General features: G+C 41.1%; 1 pseudogene; it reads left to right on the top strand.

The window, feature by feature from the left end:
• Nucleotides 1-848: 848 nt before the first annotated feature.
• Nucleotides 849-13,699, top strand: LOC132479228 (calpastatin-like; annotated as a pseudogene).
• The last annotated feature ends 1,470 nt before the right edge of the window (nucleotides 13,700-15,169 follow it).

Raw genomic sequence — 15,169 nt, 5'->3', positions numbered from 1 at the left:
ATCGGACCATTAAAAGGAGTGAGGGGATGTACTTACAAATTATCCAGGCTCTGATCCCTCTGTGGCGGGGGTGCGACACTGTATATTGCATGTCTTTTTACTAAGATGAAAAGGTTGAAGTCAAGCACATACGTCTCCACCATAAACTCTTCCACGCACACTTTGTTGTAAGCGACAGGGAAGAGTGCTTTCAAGCTGTGTTTGGTTACATGAAACCTGAGTCAGCTATCCAGTGACTGCAACAAAAAAAAAGAAATCGCCGAAAAGCAGGATTGGTCGTACAGCTGAAGGCAGCAGCAAGCTGTTGGACAAAGAGGGAAGTCAGGGGGTCAGGAGATCTGAGGGATCCATCACGCTCTGCTGCAAAACAGCTGTGGGCCCTTGGACACATCATTTACTCTGACCGACTTCAGCCTCCTAATCTGTAAGATCAGGGAGTGAATGGAAAAGACCCTTTAAGTACTTCGAGCATGAGATGACTAGATCCTATTCTAATTGCTATCTTCTGAAAATGAATAACTACAAAGGTAATGAATCTCTCAAGACTTCTCACTGTGAGCAGACAGGAGGGAGCACAGAGAGGTCTGGAGAAACAGAAATGTGAGGAGTCCTTGGCTCTGGGTCAGCTGCCATCATTCAGGGTACATGGTATAATCCACAGGGGAAACAGAGCAGATATAAAGCCTCAGAACCCAATAAAACTCTATGGACATTATTTTTGTACCATCGGAGAAATGGCTTAGCAATGCCATGTATGGAGCCCGCACTCCAACTCAAGACTTGGTGTCCTTGCGGATTTCATTCCACAACCTAGAAAAAAACACACCTCAAGAGTGAAGCAGATCACGATGATCAGGAAGTGGTCACTGGTAGTTACTAAAGTCTTTCAGTCCAGAAATCAGAAGCTGTACAAGGAACCCTATATTGTTACCATGGGAACGTATCAACCTTCAGTTTTGGATGAAGGTGATGGCCGTCAGCATAGGCTGTGATGGAGTTGGAATTCTTCCTCCACCACTTAGAGCTGTGTGACATTCAGAAGATTACTTAACCTCTCTGTGCCTCCATTTCTCACCTGTAAAATGGGGGCCAATAATGGCATCCACTCCTTAGAAATGGGTGAAATTTAAAAATTTTAGTCTAATGCCTGGTCTCTAGATAGTGATTGTCAGGTAAATGTTAATTCTTCATATAAATCAGTGAATTTGCAACTAAGCTTATAAGCTGTTATGTAGTTAGTAACTTGTGTTGGGTTTTTCAGTTGGGGGATTAGAGTTTTTTCTGTATGCAGAAATGTACAGAAATGGCAGAAGTAGGAAGTTTACCATAAAGCTTGGGGAAGCTTTTAATAAAATTCATTCCAGAGCACAGGTGCAGTTTTGCAAACAGTAGTTGCCTAAGGTCCTGAGCTGCTCCCTAAGGCAGTGACCTCTACTTCTGGGAGGAAGGAACAGAATAAGAGAGATATAAAGTTTGGACAAAGCAAGAATAGAAATGTATCTTTAGATTTGGCTCGGACCGTATCTTTTGGCAAACACTGACAATTTAACTGGAAACAAAATTGGAAAGGTTTCCAACTATTGTCTGTTCCTGTTTCCCTTGTTGGAAACCTCTCCTGGGTCCTTAACAGGTGGTCTACTTCCAGTCCCCAAATATGAGGTGTTAAAATAGACTTTCAAATCAGTGGGGAAAAGCTGGGTTGTTCATTAAATGGTATTGAGACAGCTGGCTAACCATTTGGTAAAACAAAGTTAGAACCCTATCTCAAACCAAAATAAACCCCAACTGGGTTAAATATTTAAAGAAATAGAGACATGAAAATATCAGAAAAAAATACAGGTGAATAACAACGGAATGATATTATGGGAAAAGGCCTTATGACTATAATACTTAGCAGAAATTATCATGGGAAACATGATTGTTGGCTGAATAAAAAAACTGAAATGTCCCTCTCTAAACTTTATCAGCAAAATAAGGAGAACAGTAACTGAAGAAAAATAATTTCAAGATGTCAGGTTAAGAGGTTATGAGCCTCAATACAGAATAAACTTTTATAAATGAATTAAAAAAGAGATGACCTGTCCCCTTCTCCTCCCCCTATCCTAATGTGATCATGGCCATAAAAAGAAGAAAGACATATGGCTAATAGACATGAAGAAAATTCAGCCACACGTGTCATCAGCCACTTTTCTTCTATCAAGTTGTCAGAGCTGAAGGACAGCAGCTCTCCGTGTCAGGGAAAGCATTGCCGGGTGATATGCAGATGTATGCATGGACACTGGCAGTGTAAATACACAAAAGCTTTTTGGAGACCTGATGGGGCCATTTAGATCATTTTTTTAGAGAAAAATCTTTGGCAACTTTTCATATTTATCCTTAGAAAATGATCAGGGACATGCCTGGAAATATAGATCAAGGATGGTCATTACAGCAGAGTTGGGAATCTCAATATAGAAAGTTAAGGAGACATCTGTCATCTGAGGCTGGTTAAGAATGAAGATTTAGTTTCCACAATGGGATACTATGAAACTGTTTTTTTTTTTAAGTGATGATACAGGATGACATCACAATTTTAAAAATTATAAAACGAGTATAGTATAAGTCATATTTGTATCAAAATTCTATATCTTGCTATGTTTAGCACATTAACACACATATGTGGAAGACTATTTTGATGAATGGCTTAAAATGACTGTCCTCCCAGACCTGTACTCCTCAATTCTGTCACGATCACAAAAAACAAGGAATGACAGAGAAACTGTCACAGACCAGGGGGTGCCTGGGAGACATGACAGCTACATACAGTGTGGTGCCCTGGACTGGATCCTGGAACAGAAAGAGGACATCAGTGGAAAACTGATGAAATTCAAATAGAGTTTGGAATTTATTTAAGCATAATATACCAACATCAGTTTCTTAATTTTGACAAAAGTACCACAGTCATATAAGGTGTGAACAATGGGAAAACCGGGTGAGGGGCATGTGGGGACTCTATACTATCTTGGCAGTTTTTATGAAAATCCAAAATTTTTCCAAAGTAAAAAGTTTATTGAAAACATCAATACATTTTCAAAAAGGGTATATACCTAAGGAGTTGGATTGGGGTGAGAGACCTAAAGAATTTCAGATTCTATGTGTATAAATCTTTACAGTGACTATGCATATTATATAATGAAGGATAAACAGATTTAACAATAAAATGATATTACAGAAGTATATTTGTGAACATGGAATAATAAGAAAAAAACAAATTATAATACAGCATAATCCTATTGAAATGGTTTTTAAATTGGTGGTTTGTTTTTGCCTACTTTTATTTTCTAATTTTAAAAATATGTATTACTTATAGGATACAGAATAAAGTTTAAAACATCCCTGAAGGCGGGGGCTTCCCTGGTGGCGCGGTGGTTAAGAGTCCGCCTGCCGACACAGGGGACACGGGTTTGTGCCCTGGTCTGGGAAGATTCCACATGCCGCGGAACGGCTGGGCCTGTGAGCCATGGCCGCTGAGCCTGCATGTCCGGAGCCTGTGCTCTGGAAGAGGCCACAACAGTGAGAGGCCCACGTACCACAAAAAAAAAAAAAAAAATCCCTGAAGGCGATCATGAGGCAGGTGCAATTCTCAACTTTCTGGTCTCATGAGTTGGAATCAGGGGTTTCCTGATCGTGTGCCTGGTCCTTGGAACTTTGGGGCCACAGAAAGTTTGTCTCTTTCTTCCAGTTATAGATTTAAATAAATATTCCTTTAATTATGATCCAACATATCTTGTCTTTGCTTAACAGAGTCCATTCAAGACAGAAGGGTAAAGATGAGAGTCTCGATACAAGTAAAAAGAAAGAGACAGAGAGCAGGAAACATTATTTCCTACTGGGTTGGTTATTTACATGATTTTCAGAGAAAATGACAGCCGGCTGAATGAGAGAGAAAAAAAAAAACAAGATCACTAAACTTAAACACTACTATTAGAAAACTGAAGACAAAATGTAAATAACCATTTTGCTTGTTTCATGTTTATCACATAATCACAGCACTGCCATATTTGGAATAAATAGGCTAACATTTGAATGCAAATGTGACCGATACTTATAATATTTTGGACATGGAATCACATACTGCAATCTTTTCATATGCTTGCCTTACCCAGAAATGAATTTGCTGGATGGTTTCCAAGCTGTAATTTGGACTTATAAGACTAGATGCCACATGACAATTGAGTCCCCAGTAGCTTTTAAGCTCATGGAAATTAAGCAACAGCAGATGAAAGTGTGTTCAGAAGCCCAGAGACCCATCTGCCCGGATCCCTGCCCCCATGGGCCTCCCACTCACATGGGCCATATTTCAAAATTCACTTCTGTGTGTCTCGGAGACTTTATGGTTTTCAAGGGCCTTCTCATGAACACAATGGCTCTTGCCTGCTCGGGGTTACAGACAAGCCAACTGGTAATTATACAAGAGTGCAAAAAATACTGTAATTGGTGAAAATATAAGATTTCACAGGAAATCAAAAGAGAGACACTTTGGAATCTAGACACCTGGACACACAAAGGGCTTGCCAATGTAAGGGGTGCATCTAACATGAGGCTTGAAGGATGAGTAGCCATTTCTCAGGTAAATGGGGAGATCGGTATTCCAGGCAGAGGTGACAGCGTCTGCAGAGGCCACTCAGAAGATGGGAGAGGGCCCAGGGGTGGGTGGGTGGGGCCTGACGGGGTGGAGTAGAGAGTGCCAGAGGGAGGGGTGAGAGCTGGGGCCAGAGGGAAGGCAGTGGTCCCATCCTGAGAGGCCTTGAAAGCCATATTAAGCAGGTCGGATTTTATCCCAAGTGTGTTTGGGGGTGAACTATGTCCCTGCACCACTTCCCCAAATTCATATGTTGAATCTCTAATCTCCAGGACCTCAAAATGGGACTGTATTTGGAGAAAGGGTACTTAAAGAGGTCATTAAATTAAACTGGAGTTATTAGGGTGAGTCCTAACCAATGTGACTGGTATCCTCATAAGAGGAGATTCGGACACACAGCGTGAAGACCGTGTGAAGACACAGGATGAAGACAGCAATCTAGCAGCCAAGGAGCAAGAAAGGTCTCAGAAGAAAGCAACTCTGCTGATACCTTGATCTTGGACTTTCAGCCTCAAGAACTGTGAGAAAATCTGTTGTTGAAGCCCGCCAGGCTGTGGTATTTTGTTATGGCCGCCCAAGCAAACTCATATCAATACTAAGGGCAATAAAGTGTTCTAAGCAAAGAGGAGGAGGATGGTTAGATTTATCTTTTGAAAACTCACTCTGGCTGATGGACAGAAGGGGTAAATACCTGCAGTGATATGTGCAGGCTGAGCTTAGCACACCACAAGGGGCACCTTCTAAATAGATAACAACATGAATCGCGTGTCCACAACTTGTATAACACACAGTTCGCAACTGCACACCCATACGTGGCCATGATACCAGGAGATAGGTAAAGGAATGGAAAGAAGTGAACAGATTTGAGACAGATTCAGAGACTAGACTCAATGATTTTTGAAGATTGGTTGGATGCCACCAGTGAGAGAGAGGAAGAAAAAAAGGATAAAGGTGTTTTCCGTCTTGGGCAGCTGGGTGTATGGGTGCACCTGCCAACCACATAAGAAATCGAGAAGGAAGACCTGCATTGGAGAGGATGATTGAGTTAGTTTTGGCTTCAAGTTTGATGAACCAAAGGAAGGTAGCCCAAGTGGAGCTCTTCAATAGTCAATTGGATGCATGAAGGTATGAACTTGCACACGCATCACGATTGGAAGCCCACTATTTTAAACCACGGAGGTTGGTAAGAACAGAAGGAATCATATGTAAAATAAGAAAACAGTATAAGAGAAAGAAAAATAAGCATGACTTTTATATCCAGACTCCTAAGTCAGAGGCTCATTATGGGAATGAGGTGGCAAAACAAGAAAAGTGGTGTCCCCTGTTTCCTTCTCTTCTACCCACCCCCTGGTTCCAGGCATGGTCAGTCAGCTCCTCACATCCGTCTTCTTGAGGCTTGGTTTGCCCTGGATCCAGAGAGCGTGCTTGAGTGGATTTCCTTACTCACTCAGCAAATACTAGGCACCTACAGTGCATCATATACATGCTAAGTTTCTGTTGGTCAATAAAAAACATCATATGGCTCCCCATTCTCAGAACAGTCCAGATCCTTGGTCTGTTGCAGGCACCCCTAGAAGTGTAATTCTACTGACAGCATGGAAGAACAAGGTTGTCTTTGTTGAATTCATGGCTGAATTCGCTTCAAGAATACATGTAGCACAGGGAGATCAGCTCGGTGCTTTGTGACCACCTAGAGGGGTGGGATAGGGAGGGTGGGAGAGAGGGAGATGCAAGAGGGAGGGGATATGGGGACATATGTATATGTATAACTGATTCACTTTGTTATAAAGCAGAAGCTAACATACCATTGTAAAGCAATTATACTCCAATAAAGATGTTAAAAAAAAAGATAAAGCTTCCAAATTTTCATGGTTGAGTATGATATTAGCTGTGGCTTAGTCATATATGGCCTTTGCTATGTTGAGTTTTTCATCATGAAAGGATGTTATATTTTATCAGATGTTTTTATGCATGTATTGAAATGACCATGTGATTTTTAGCTTTCATTCTATTAATGTAGCAGATCACATTTACTGATTTGTGTATGTTAAACCATCCTTGCATCCCAGAGATTAAAAAAAAAAAAAAGAATACATGTAGATCTGGAAAAGATGAAAATAAGGCCACTCACTGCCCCTCCCACTTTATTGTCACACATAATCAAGGACCAACCATAATATCGCTGAGGGTGGTACTTTGCATTTGGCATTATCTGAGCTGAAGCTCAAATAGTGCTAGTTATCACACACTCCCCAATATCTTTTAAAAAAATTCATTAATAAGTCTGAATGCTTTTGTCTAGTTATTAGGGAAGCTGGGGTTAGTAATTAAGCTTTGCAGCAGGACAAGCTAGGACAGAAGAGGCTGCTTGGCAACCACAGCTGACTGCCTGGTTTGGACCTACCCGGGAGGAACTTCTTGGGGACCACCTGAAAGTAACTGATGGACAAAGGAGAGGAGGCTTTGTTCTTGCTTGAGCTCAAAGGATTACAATTTGGGCACAGATAGAAATACAGTCCTGTTACCAGCCCTGGGCTGGTGATGTCCAGAAACGTTTGGGCAACATGAGATAAGTATACAAATATTCAGATCCTTCTGGGAACCTGGGATAAGATTGTCTTGCTTCTGAGAAAAGAATACTTGTAACATGAAATAATCCTTGATGTTGATGTTTGACTTAGGATGACAATTTGATCAGCTTAGTAACTCCATCAAGAGCAAAAAATTCATATGCAAGAGATTATAGGGAAGCAGGAAGCTTTAGTCTTTTGGCAAAAGGGACGGGAACCAGTCAGCCATGACCAAGAAGTCAACAATCCTTAAGCAAGCTGTAAAATCCAGTCTGGAAGCCTGGGGAAATCCGCAATTAGTCACCCAATCATGTCCCTGTGAAGAGATGGTGACACCAAAGGAGGAAATGGACTTGATGGGAGAAGAGGTTTGAAGTGATTTCTCCCAACTTTGGTTAAATTTGATCCTAGAGCTTTCCAAGGGACCATTTCGAGTCCTTTTATTGTTTCATTCTTGTTCAATACAATTTCAGTGCAAATGAGAAATTAGCTAGGGCTAGGAAGTCTTTGGTTATAGAGGTGTGAGAGGTATAACAAAATTCTACCCAGTCAGTAGGGAGAAGAAAAAGTCACAAGTTAAGATTAATTCTAGGAAACATATCTAGTTGTTGGCACAGAGAAGAAAAAGTCACAAGTTAAGATTAATTCTAGGAAACATATCTAGTTGTTGGCACAGATGGATGTGCCAATACCCAGTGTTCACCTGCCTTGTTTTCTCACATGCTTTACTGGAGATAAGCTGCCTAAAAAATAGCCAGATGACTTTACTGAGTGCACTGAGATTCTGCATCCAGTCCCTACAAATCAGTTATGGGCAGGACAAAGCTGACCCTCAAAGGCCCATTCATAGCTGACAAATTCTTCTTCTGCAACTCATCAAGCCTGCAAGTTTGTGCTTCTCAACTGTAATGTGCTTACAGATCTTCTGGGGGGTATTGTTAAAATACAGATTCTGATTCAGAAGGTCTGAAGTGGGACCTGAATTTTTGTGTTTCCAGATGATGCTCTTGGCCCAGGTCACACACTAGCAAGTTGACTTTTCCTAAAACATCCCATAGGTGCAGCAAAATCGCATTACCCCTGCCACCTAGAACTGCAAGGAGAAAATCAACAGCTACAGGGCAACAATTTCCCTTGTCTTAAGCATGGATTTAATTCTAGGCTGCCTTCACATGATGGATGAACCTTACAGATCATTACCAATTTAAAGTAAAAAGACATCAATGTCAACTTTTGTCATCCCTGTTACCTGTCACAATTGTAAAACACCATGTTGTGAAAGACTGAATTTACTCAGAGGTCCACGATTAGTGGCAGACTGTTCATGTTCAACATCAAATTTCACACCTGAAATTTAAAAGCTGAAAATGCATGAGAGTCATATGACATCCCTTTATGGAAGAGAGAGTGCTTCACTAGGATTCCAGAGGCTTGAAATAAAATCTGAGCTCTGTCATTCACTTGCCGGTGACTCTGAATAATGCCGTCCACCCTTCCGAGGCTCAGATGTGACATGAATAGTAGTTGGGTGACCATGACATATGAAGCAACCCAAAATGGCTGCCTTTCTGCTAAGTAAGCATCAGGACCACGTAGCTTCTCAGTGATGAGACCCTCACAAGCCTGGCTTGAGAATTCTGATGTGGCTGCAGGCAAACAACAGTGCTCTTGGATCAGCACCAACTGGGAATGGGGGCAGCTGTCCTCTCTAACCCCAACATCATGTGCTGAGGTGATGCCAACATTCTTCTCTTCCATCACAATACTCCAGAGCTCATCCTTGTCAGGATGTACTCAGATATGTCTACGAGGAGTATCAGAGTCCTCCTGTCTCCTGTCATTTTTGCAGGAATTTAGGACTCACCCTGCTAGAAAGTCTGGTGTAGACAATTCTGCATAGACAATTGAAGAAAACTCAGTAACCAAATTCCCTACTTACAGCCACTTCTATTCTCTAGCCTGCTTTTGGAGGTTTTCTCCTCTTTTCCTCCTTCCTACTCTTTGCCCATATCGGCTACCCAGTCCTATGGACTGTAGGTTCCAATCAACCAGCCTCAGAGCTCATTATTCTGGTTGCAAGTTGCCAATCCCACTAGTTCCTCAAACTTTCTGTTTTTTTCTCTTGGTGTTTGTACTTCCCCATCATTTCTCTTGTGGTTTCCATGTTTGGGATGAACAGATACACACTACTATATATAAAAGAGGTAAACAACAAGGAACTTCTGTATAACACAGGGAACTATATTCAATATCTTGTAATAAACCTATAATGGAAAAGAACCTGAAAAAGAATAGATAGATAGATATGTGTAACTGAATCACTTTGCTATACACCTGAAAATAACATAACATTGTAAATTAACTATTTTTAAATATTTTTAAAATGTTAAAAAAAAAAAAGCATATTGCTCTACCAACTAAAACTTCTTCAACTTCATCCCGTCTGTGGGATGTCCTGGTTTGTCCAGGACAGTCCTGGTTTACACCTGTTGTCCCAGGTTAGTAATTAGTTGAATCCCCTTTTACTCTCAAAAATGTCCCGGTTTAGGGCTTCCCTGGTGGCGCAGTGGTTGAGAATCTGCCTGCCAATGCAGGGGACACGGGCTCGAGCCCTGGTCTGGGAAGATCCCACATGCCGCGGAGCAACTAGGCCTGTGAGCCACAACTACTGAGCCTGCGCGTCTGGAGCCTGTGTTCCACAACAAGAGAGGCTGCGCGCACTGCGATGAAGAGTGGCCCCCACTTGCCACAACTAGAGAAAGCCCTCGCACAAAACAAAGACCCAACACAGACAAATTAATTAATTAATTTTTAAAAAGTTGAAAAATGTAATTTAAAAAATAAATAATAATAATAAAATAAAATACCACCTTTAAAAAAAAAAGTCCCAGTTTAGAAGATAAACTATATAATCACGCTATGTGGAAGCAACTCCAGCAAGATGGAAAGGTCAACCATGCCAGAGAGGATGAAACATTCATAAACATGGTCGACACTAGCTATGGTGTGAGCAGAAAATTCACCAAAAGAAATACAGGTAGAAGTCTACATCACACTTATGAATATGTGCTCCTGGGCCAGACTTCATTGCTTTAGGTACAAGATGCAAAAAAAAAAAAAAAAAAAAAAACCCAAAAAACAACTTCACGAGCAAAACTGTGAGTTGTACTTCTTAAGAAAGAGAAAAAAATAATATAACAAGGCTTATTACCAAGCAAATAGATCATCAGAATGAACGTCCACAATTCTACCTCGGTAGAAACCACTGGGGATAAGCCTCCATCAGTGGAATGTCGGCAGCATGCAGGACCCTGTGGAAGGACCTGAGGCTTTGGGATAAATCAGACTAGAGTTAGGATACTGACTTCTCTACGAATGGTGTGACCTTGGGCAGATGGCTTCATGTGTCTGAACCTTTGTTTCATCACTTATGAAAGGAGAGAGTTCAATTAGCCATTGGGTTTCAAACTAGGCTCTGCAGGGCCCAAGGGTTTCGTCTTTCAGAACCGTGGCAGGGGTGGGGGTGGAAGGAAAACTTAAGTTTTCCCACCACTTTTACGTGTTTTATATCAAGCAGTGAGCTCTCTTAAGATGTTTTAAATTTGATCTTGAGGTATTAATTTGTTTGAAGAAAAGAGTTTGTTGCAAAAATAAAATGTGAACACATACAGGTTAGATGGTCTCTAAGATCTCTTCCCAACCCTAGTAGACATGGTTCTGAGGCCTCGGGTAACGTCAGCAGTTAGTGAACTGACAGATGGAAGTGGGGAGAAGATTCCTCTGATGCCTGCAGAGACTTGCTTTTAAGGGCAGACCAGATGGGCCTTAATGTGTGCACTGCTTCATTAGGGAGGCTGATGAAGACCAGGGTGTGTCTGAGGAACGAGTGTTTACAGACAAATGGAGGTGTGGCTGGGAGATGTCTTAGCTGGAGAGGAACATTCCTAGGCCTCTGAAAAGTGTTCCTAGAAGTATCCTCCATTACTCATAAAGATCCAGAGATTCTAAGTTGGTCCTAGACTGATTCTAGATTATTAGGAGAAAGTCTGGTGTCTGAAAATTATTGCCAGTATCTTCAAAATTCTTAATAATTGTAATAAGGAAGGAAGGAAGGGAAGGAGGGAGAAAGAAAGGAAGGGAGAAAGAAAAGTCTGGTATATTCTAGCACTTCAGGGCAATGGGCAGCATATATAAATTTAAAGAGTAAAACGTCTTTTTCTCTGGAGTAAAAATCAGAAGTCTAAACATTTAAATAAGACCCATTAATGAGGACAAAGGTGGATCAGGGAACCATGGTCTTTTTCCCACATGCTGCATATACCAGGAATCAAGAGAAAGAAAGTAGATAATGGCAAGTGTGTGACAGAAGTGCTTTCTTTCACTGACCTGGAAGAAAATGCAGTCTTGAACCAGAAGAAAAATACTAGCATCACTAAGGGGCTTTGTGTCCTGGCTACAAAGTCAGGTATATCTTGGGAATCAAAATTTAAACCTGGGAGACTGGTTTCCTTTTCTCTGTAAAAGCACCAGATAAGAAGTTAGGCTTCAGACTGAACTTGAATGAAAATCATTTGTGCAGTCTTCTTTCTGTCTTAATCAAAAAAATGGGATTCCTTGGGCTTCCCTGGTGGCGCAGTGGTTGAGTGTCCGCCTGCCGATGCAGGGGACACGGGTTCGTGACCCAGTCCGGGAAGATCCCACATGCCGCGGAGCGGCTGGGCCCGTGAGCCATGGCCGCTGAGCCTGCGCGTCCGGAGCCTGTGCTCCGCAACGGGAGAGGCCACAACAGTGAGAGGCCCGCGTACCGCAAAAAAAAAAAAAAAAAAAAAAGAAGGGATTCCTTACATTTTATATGCGATTAGTCTCATATCTGAAATACTTTTAAATTCTGGTTAGATTTGGAGTTTGTTTGAATCTAGTCTTGATCATTTAAGAATGATTCAGTTGGTTGCTGTTTCTTATTTCATTAGACTCCTAATCATGTCCTGATGTTATTTTTAAGAATATCCAGGGATTTCTACTGCCTAAGAGATAAAGCCCAAAGTCTTTACATTAAAGACTTTCATTATCACACACCAGCTTACTTTTTCAGTCTCGTGTCTTTATGATCTAGAAGCACCAGGTTACCCACTAATGGCCAAGCACACCGTTTGCCTTCGTCCTACTGTCCATTCATTTACCCTCAGTACTACCTCGTTCATGATGCTTTCCAGATACCGGGGCCCCAGGCAGAACGGATCACCTTCCTCTGCTCCTAGAATCTTCTGCTCCCATTGTTGGCCCAGCAGGGATCTCACTGGTCCTCAAAAGCCATGGGTGTGACTCTCTTGTTGTATAGGCAGTGACAAGTATTAGGACAGGGACTATGCCTATTCCTCTTTATAACTCTGGCATCTAACACAGAGCCTGGCACATGGTAGTTGCTCAAGAAATCTTTGTAGAAAAAAAAATGTTTCTAACGAGTGAATTCTCAATGGCATCTAGAAATTAGGGGACTGAGCAGTTCTCTACAGGGTGGATCCTTCTTTTGTCTGTTTTAAATGTATAAGTTTATTTACTAGTTGTAAAATGAAGAGCACTGTGGGTCTTTTGAAACTAAATCTTTCCAGTTTAGGATGACATGTTTTTGGGTTTGGGTTTTTTTTCTAGGTGGCTTTTTAAATATTTTATTTAAAAAAAATTTTTATTGAAGTGTAGTTGATTTACAATGTTGTGTTAGTTTCAGGTGTACAGCAAAGTGAATCAGATATATATATAGATAGATACATACAGATATAGATATCTATATATCTATAACTATAGATATAAAAGAGCCCAAGGAACCGCTCCCACCCTTGAGTGAAGACTTCCTCCTTAATGCTTTGTCCAAGGACTTTACCGTTCCCCCAAACACTTCATCTCTTCAATTTGAAGATGCTAAACTTTCGGCTGTCATCTCTGAAGTAGTTTCCCAAACCCCAGCTCCACCCACCCACTATGCAGGTCCACCCCCTGATACTCCGCACAGTGATGACAAAGAACTTGACAATGCCCTGGATCAACTTTCTGACAGTCTCAGGCAAAGACAGCCTGACCCAGATGGGAACAAACCCAGGAGGATAAAGTCAAGGAAAAAGCGAAAGCTGAACACAGAGACAAACTGGGAGAAAGGGATGACACCATCCCACCTGAATATCGACATCTCTTGGATGATGACGATGAGGGCAAATCAGCGACACCACCTACAAAGAGACCTGAGGCATCAAAGAAACCTGCAGATGCCCAAGACCTCATTGATGCCCTCTCAGGGGACTTTGACAGCTGTCCCTCAACTACAGAAACCTCAGAGAACACAGCAAAGGGCAAAGACAAGAAAACTGCTTCCAGCTCCAAAGCACCCAAGAATGGGTATAAAGCAAAGGATTCTGCAAAGGCAAAGGAGGAAACTTCCAAGCGAAAAGCTGATGGAAAAAGTACAAATTAAAGTTCACACTATTTGATATCTGCATATAAAATCTTCATCTGGTAGATGGTGACTTTTGAAGAGCAAAAGGCTTTGACAGCAGAAATATTTTCTGAGTGGCTTCCAGACAGTGGCATTTGTTGAGTCTTTTGACATCCTAAACATTGTTTGTTATTCTTTTCCTGAAAAGAAACTGAATTTGTCTGGTTCACCTGTGTTATTCTACTGAGTATTGATAAACTTTGAATATCTATATATCTATATCTATTTACATTTACATTCTCTTCCTTTATAGATTATTACAAGATACTGAGTATAGTTCCCTGTGCTGTACAGTAGGTCCTTGTTGTTTACCTGTTATATATATAGTAGTGTGTATATTTTAATCCCAAACTCCTAATTTATCCCTCCCCTCCTTCCCCTTTGGTAACCATAAGTTTGTTTTCTATGTCTGTGAGTCTATTTCTGTTTTGTAAATAAGTTCATTTGTATCATTTTTTTAGATTCCACTTATAAGCAATATCATATATTTGTCTCTGACTTACTTCACTAAGTATGATGATCTCTAGGTCCATGCATGTTGCCACAGATGGCATTATTTCATTCTTTCTTATGGCTGAGTAATATTCCATTGTATATATATCCCCCCCCTTCAAAATGTCCATAGAACTGCCATTCTCCCATAAAGAAAAATTAGCAAAAAGTCTGCATCAACTTTGCAAAACAAGGAAGGGCATTTTCTGCATGAAAAAAACTCTGAGGACTTTCTGTTGAGTGTAGTGGTGATCCGAGCCCACCCACAGTTTCAGACACGCAGTGCAGCACGCACCTGAGCAGTAAAGGAAAAAGCACCCAGAGGTGAGCTTGAAAGCCACTGACTTGAGAGTTTGGTGGAACGACATGTGAGTAGCGTTAAAATATTGCTGGAATAAGTGGGAAAGTTGAGGCCAGTTGACAAAGCTGACAACATCTTTGAAAGATGATTCAAATAAACTCTACATGAAAAAAAAATTAGGAGACAGGGAAATGTGAACAGAGACTGGGTATTTCATGATTTCAAGTAATTACTGTTAGAAACAGACTCACAGACATAGAGAACAGACTTGTGGTTGCCAAGGGGGAAGGGGGGAAGAAGAGGGATGGACGGGGAGTTTGGGGTGAGTAGATGCAAAGTATTACATTTAGAACGGATAAACAAAAAGATCCTACTGTATAGCACAGGGAACTATATCCAGTCTCCTGGGATAAACCATAATAGAAAAGAATATTTTTAAAAGAATGTATATATATATGTATAACTGAGTCATTTTGCCGTACAGCAGAAATTAGCACAACCTTGTAAATCAACTATACATCAATTTTTAAACATTTATTTATTTATTTATTTATTTATTTATGGCTGCGTTGGGTCTTCGTTGCTGCGCTTGGGCTTTCTCTAGTTGCGGTGCGCGGGGGCTACTCTTCGTTGCGGTGCACAGGCTTCTTGCGGTGGCTTCTCTTGTTGAGGATCACGGGCTCTAGGCACGCGGGCTTCAG

The sequence above is a fragment of the Mesoplodon densirostris genome, chromosome 18 (assembly GCF_025265405.1).
Source record: "Mesoplodon densirostris isolate mMesDen1 chromosome 18, mMesDen1 primary haplotype, whole genome shotgun sequence".
NCBI classification, from domain to species: Eukaryota; Metazoa; Chordata; class Mammalia; order Artiodactyla; family Ziphiidae; genus Mesoplodon; species Mesoplodon densirostris.
The sequence above is the reverse complement of the archived record's forward strand: the minus strand, read 5'-3'. Positions and strand labels throughout refer to the sequence as shown.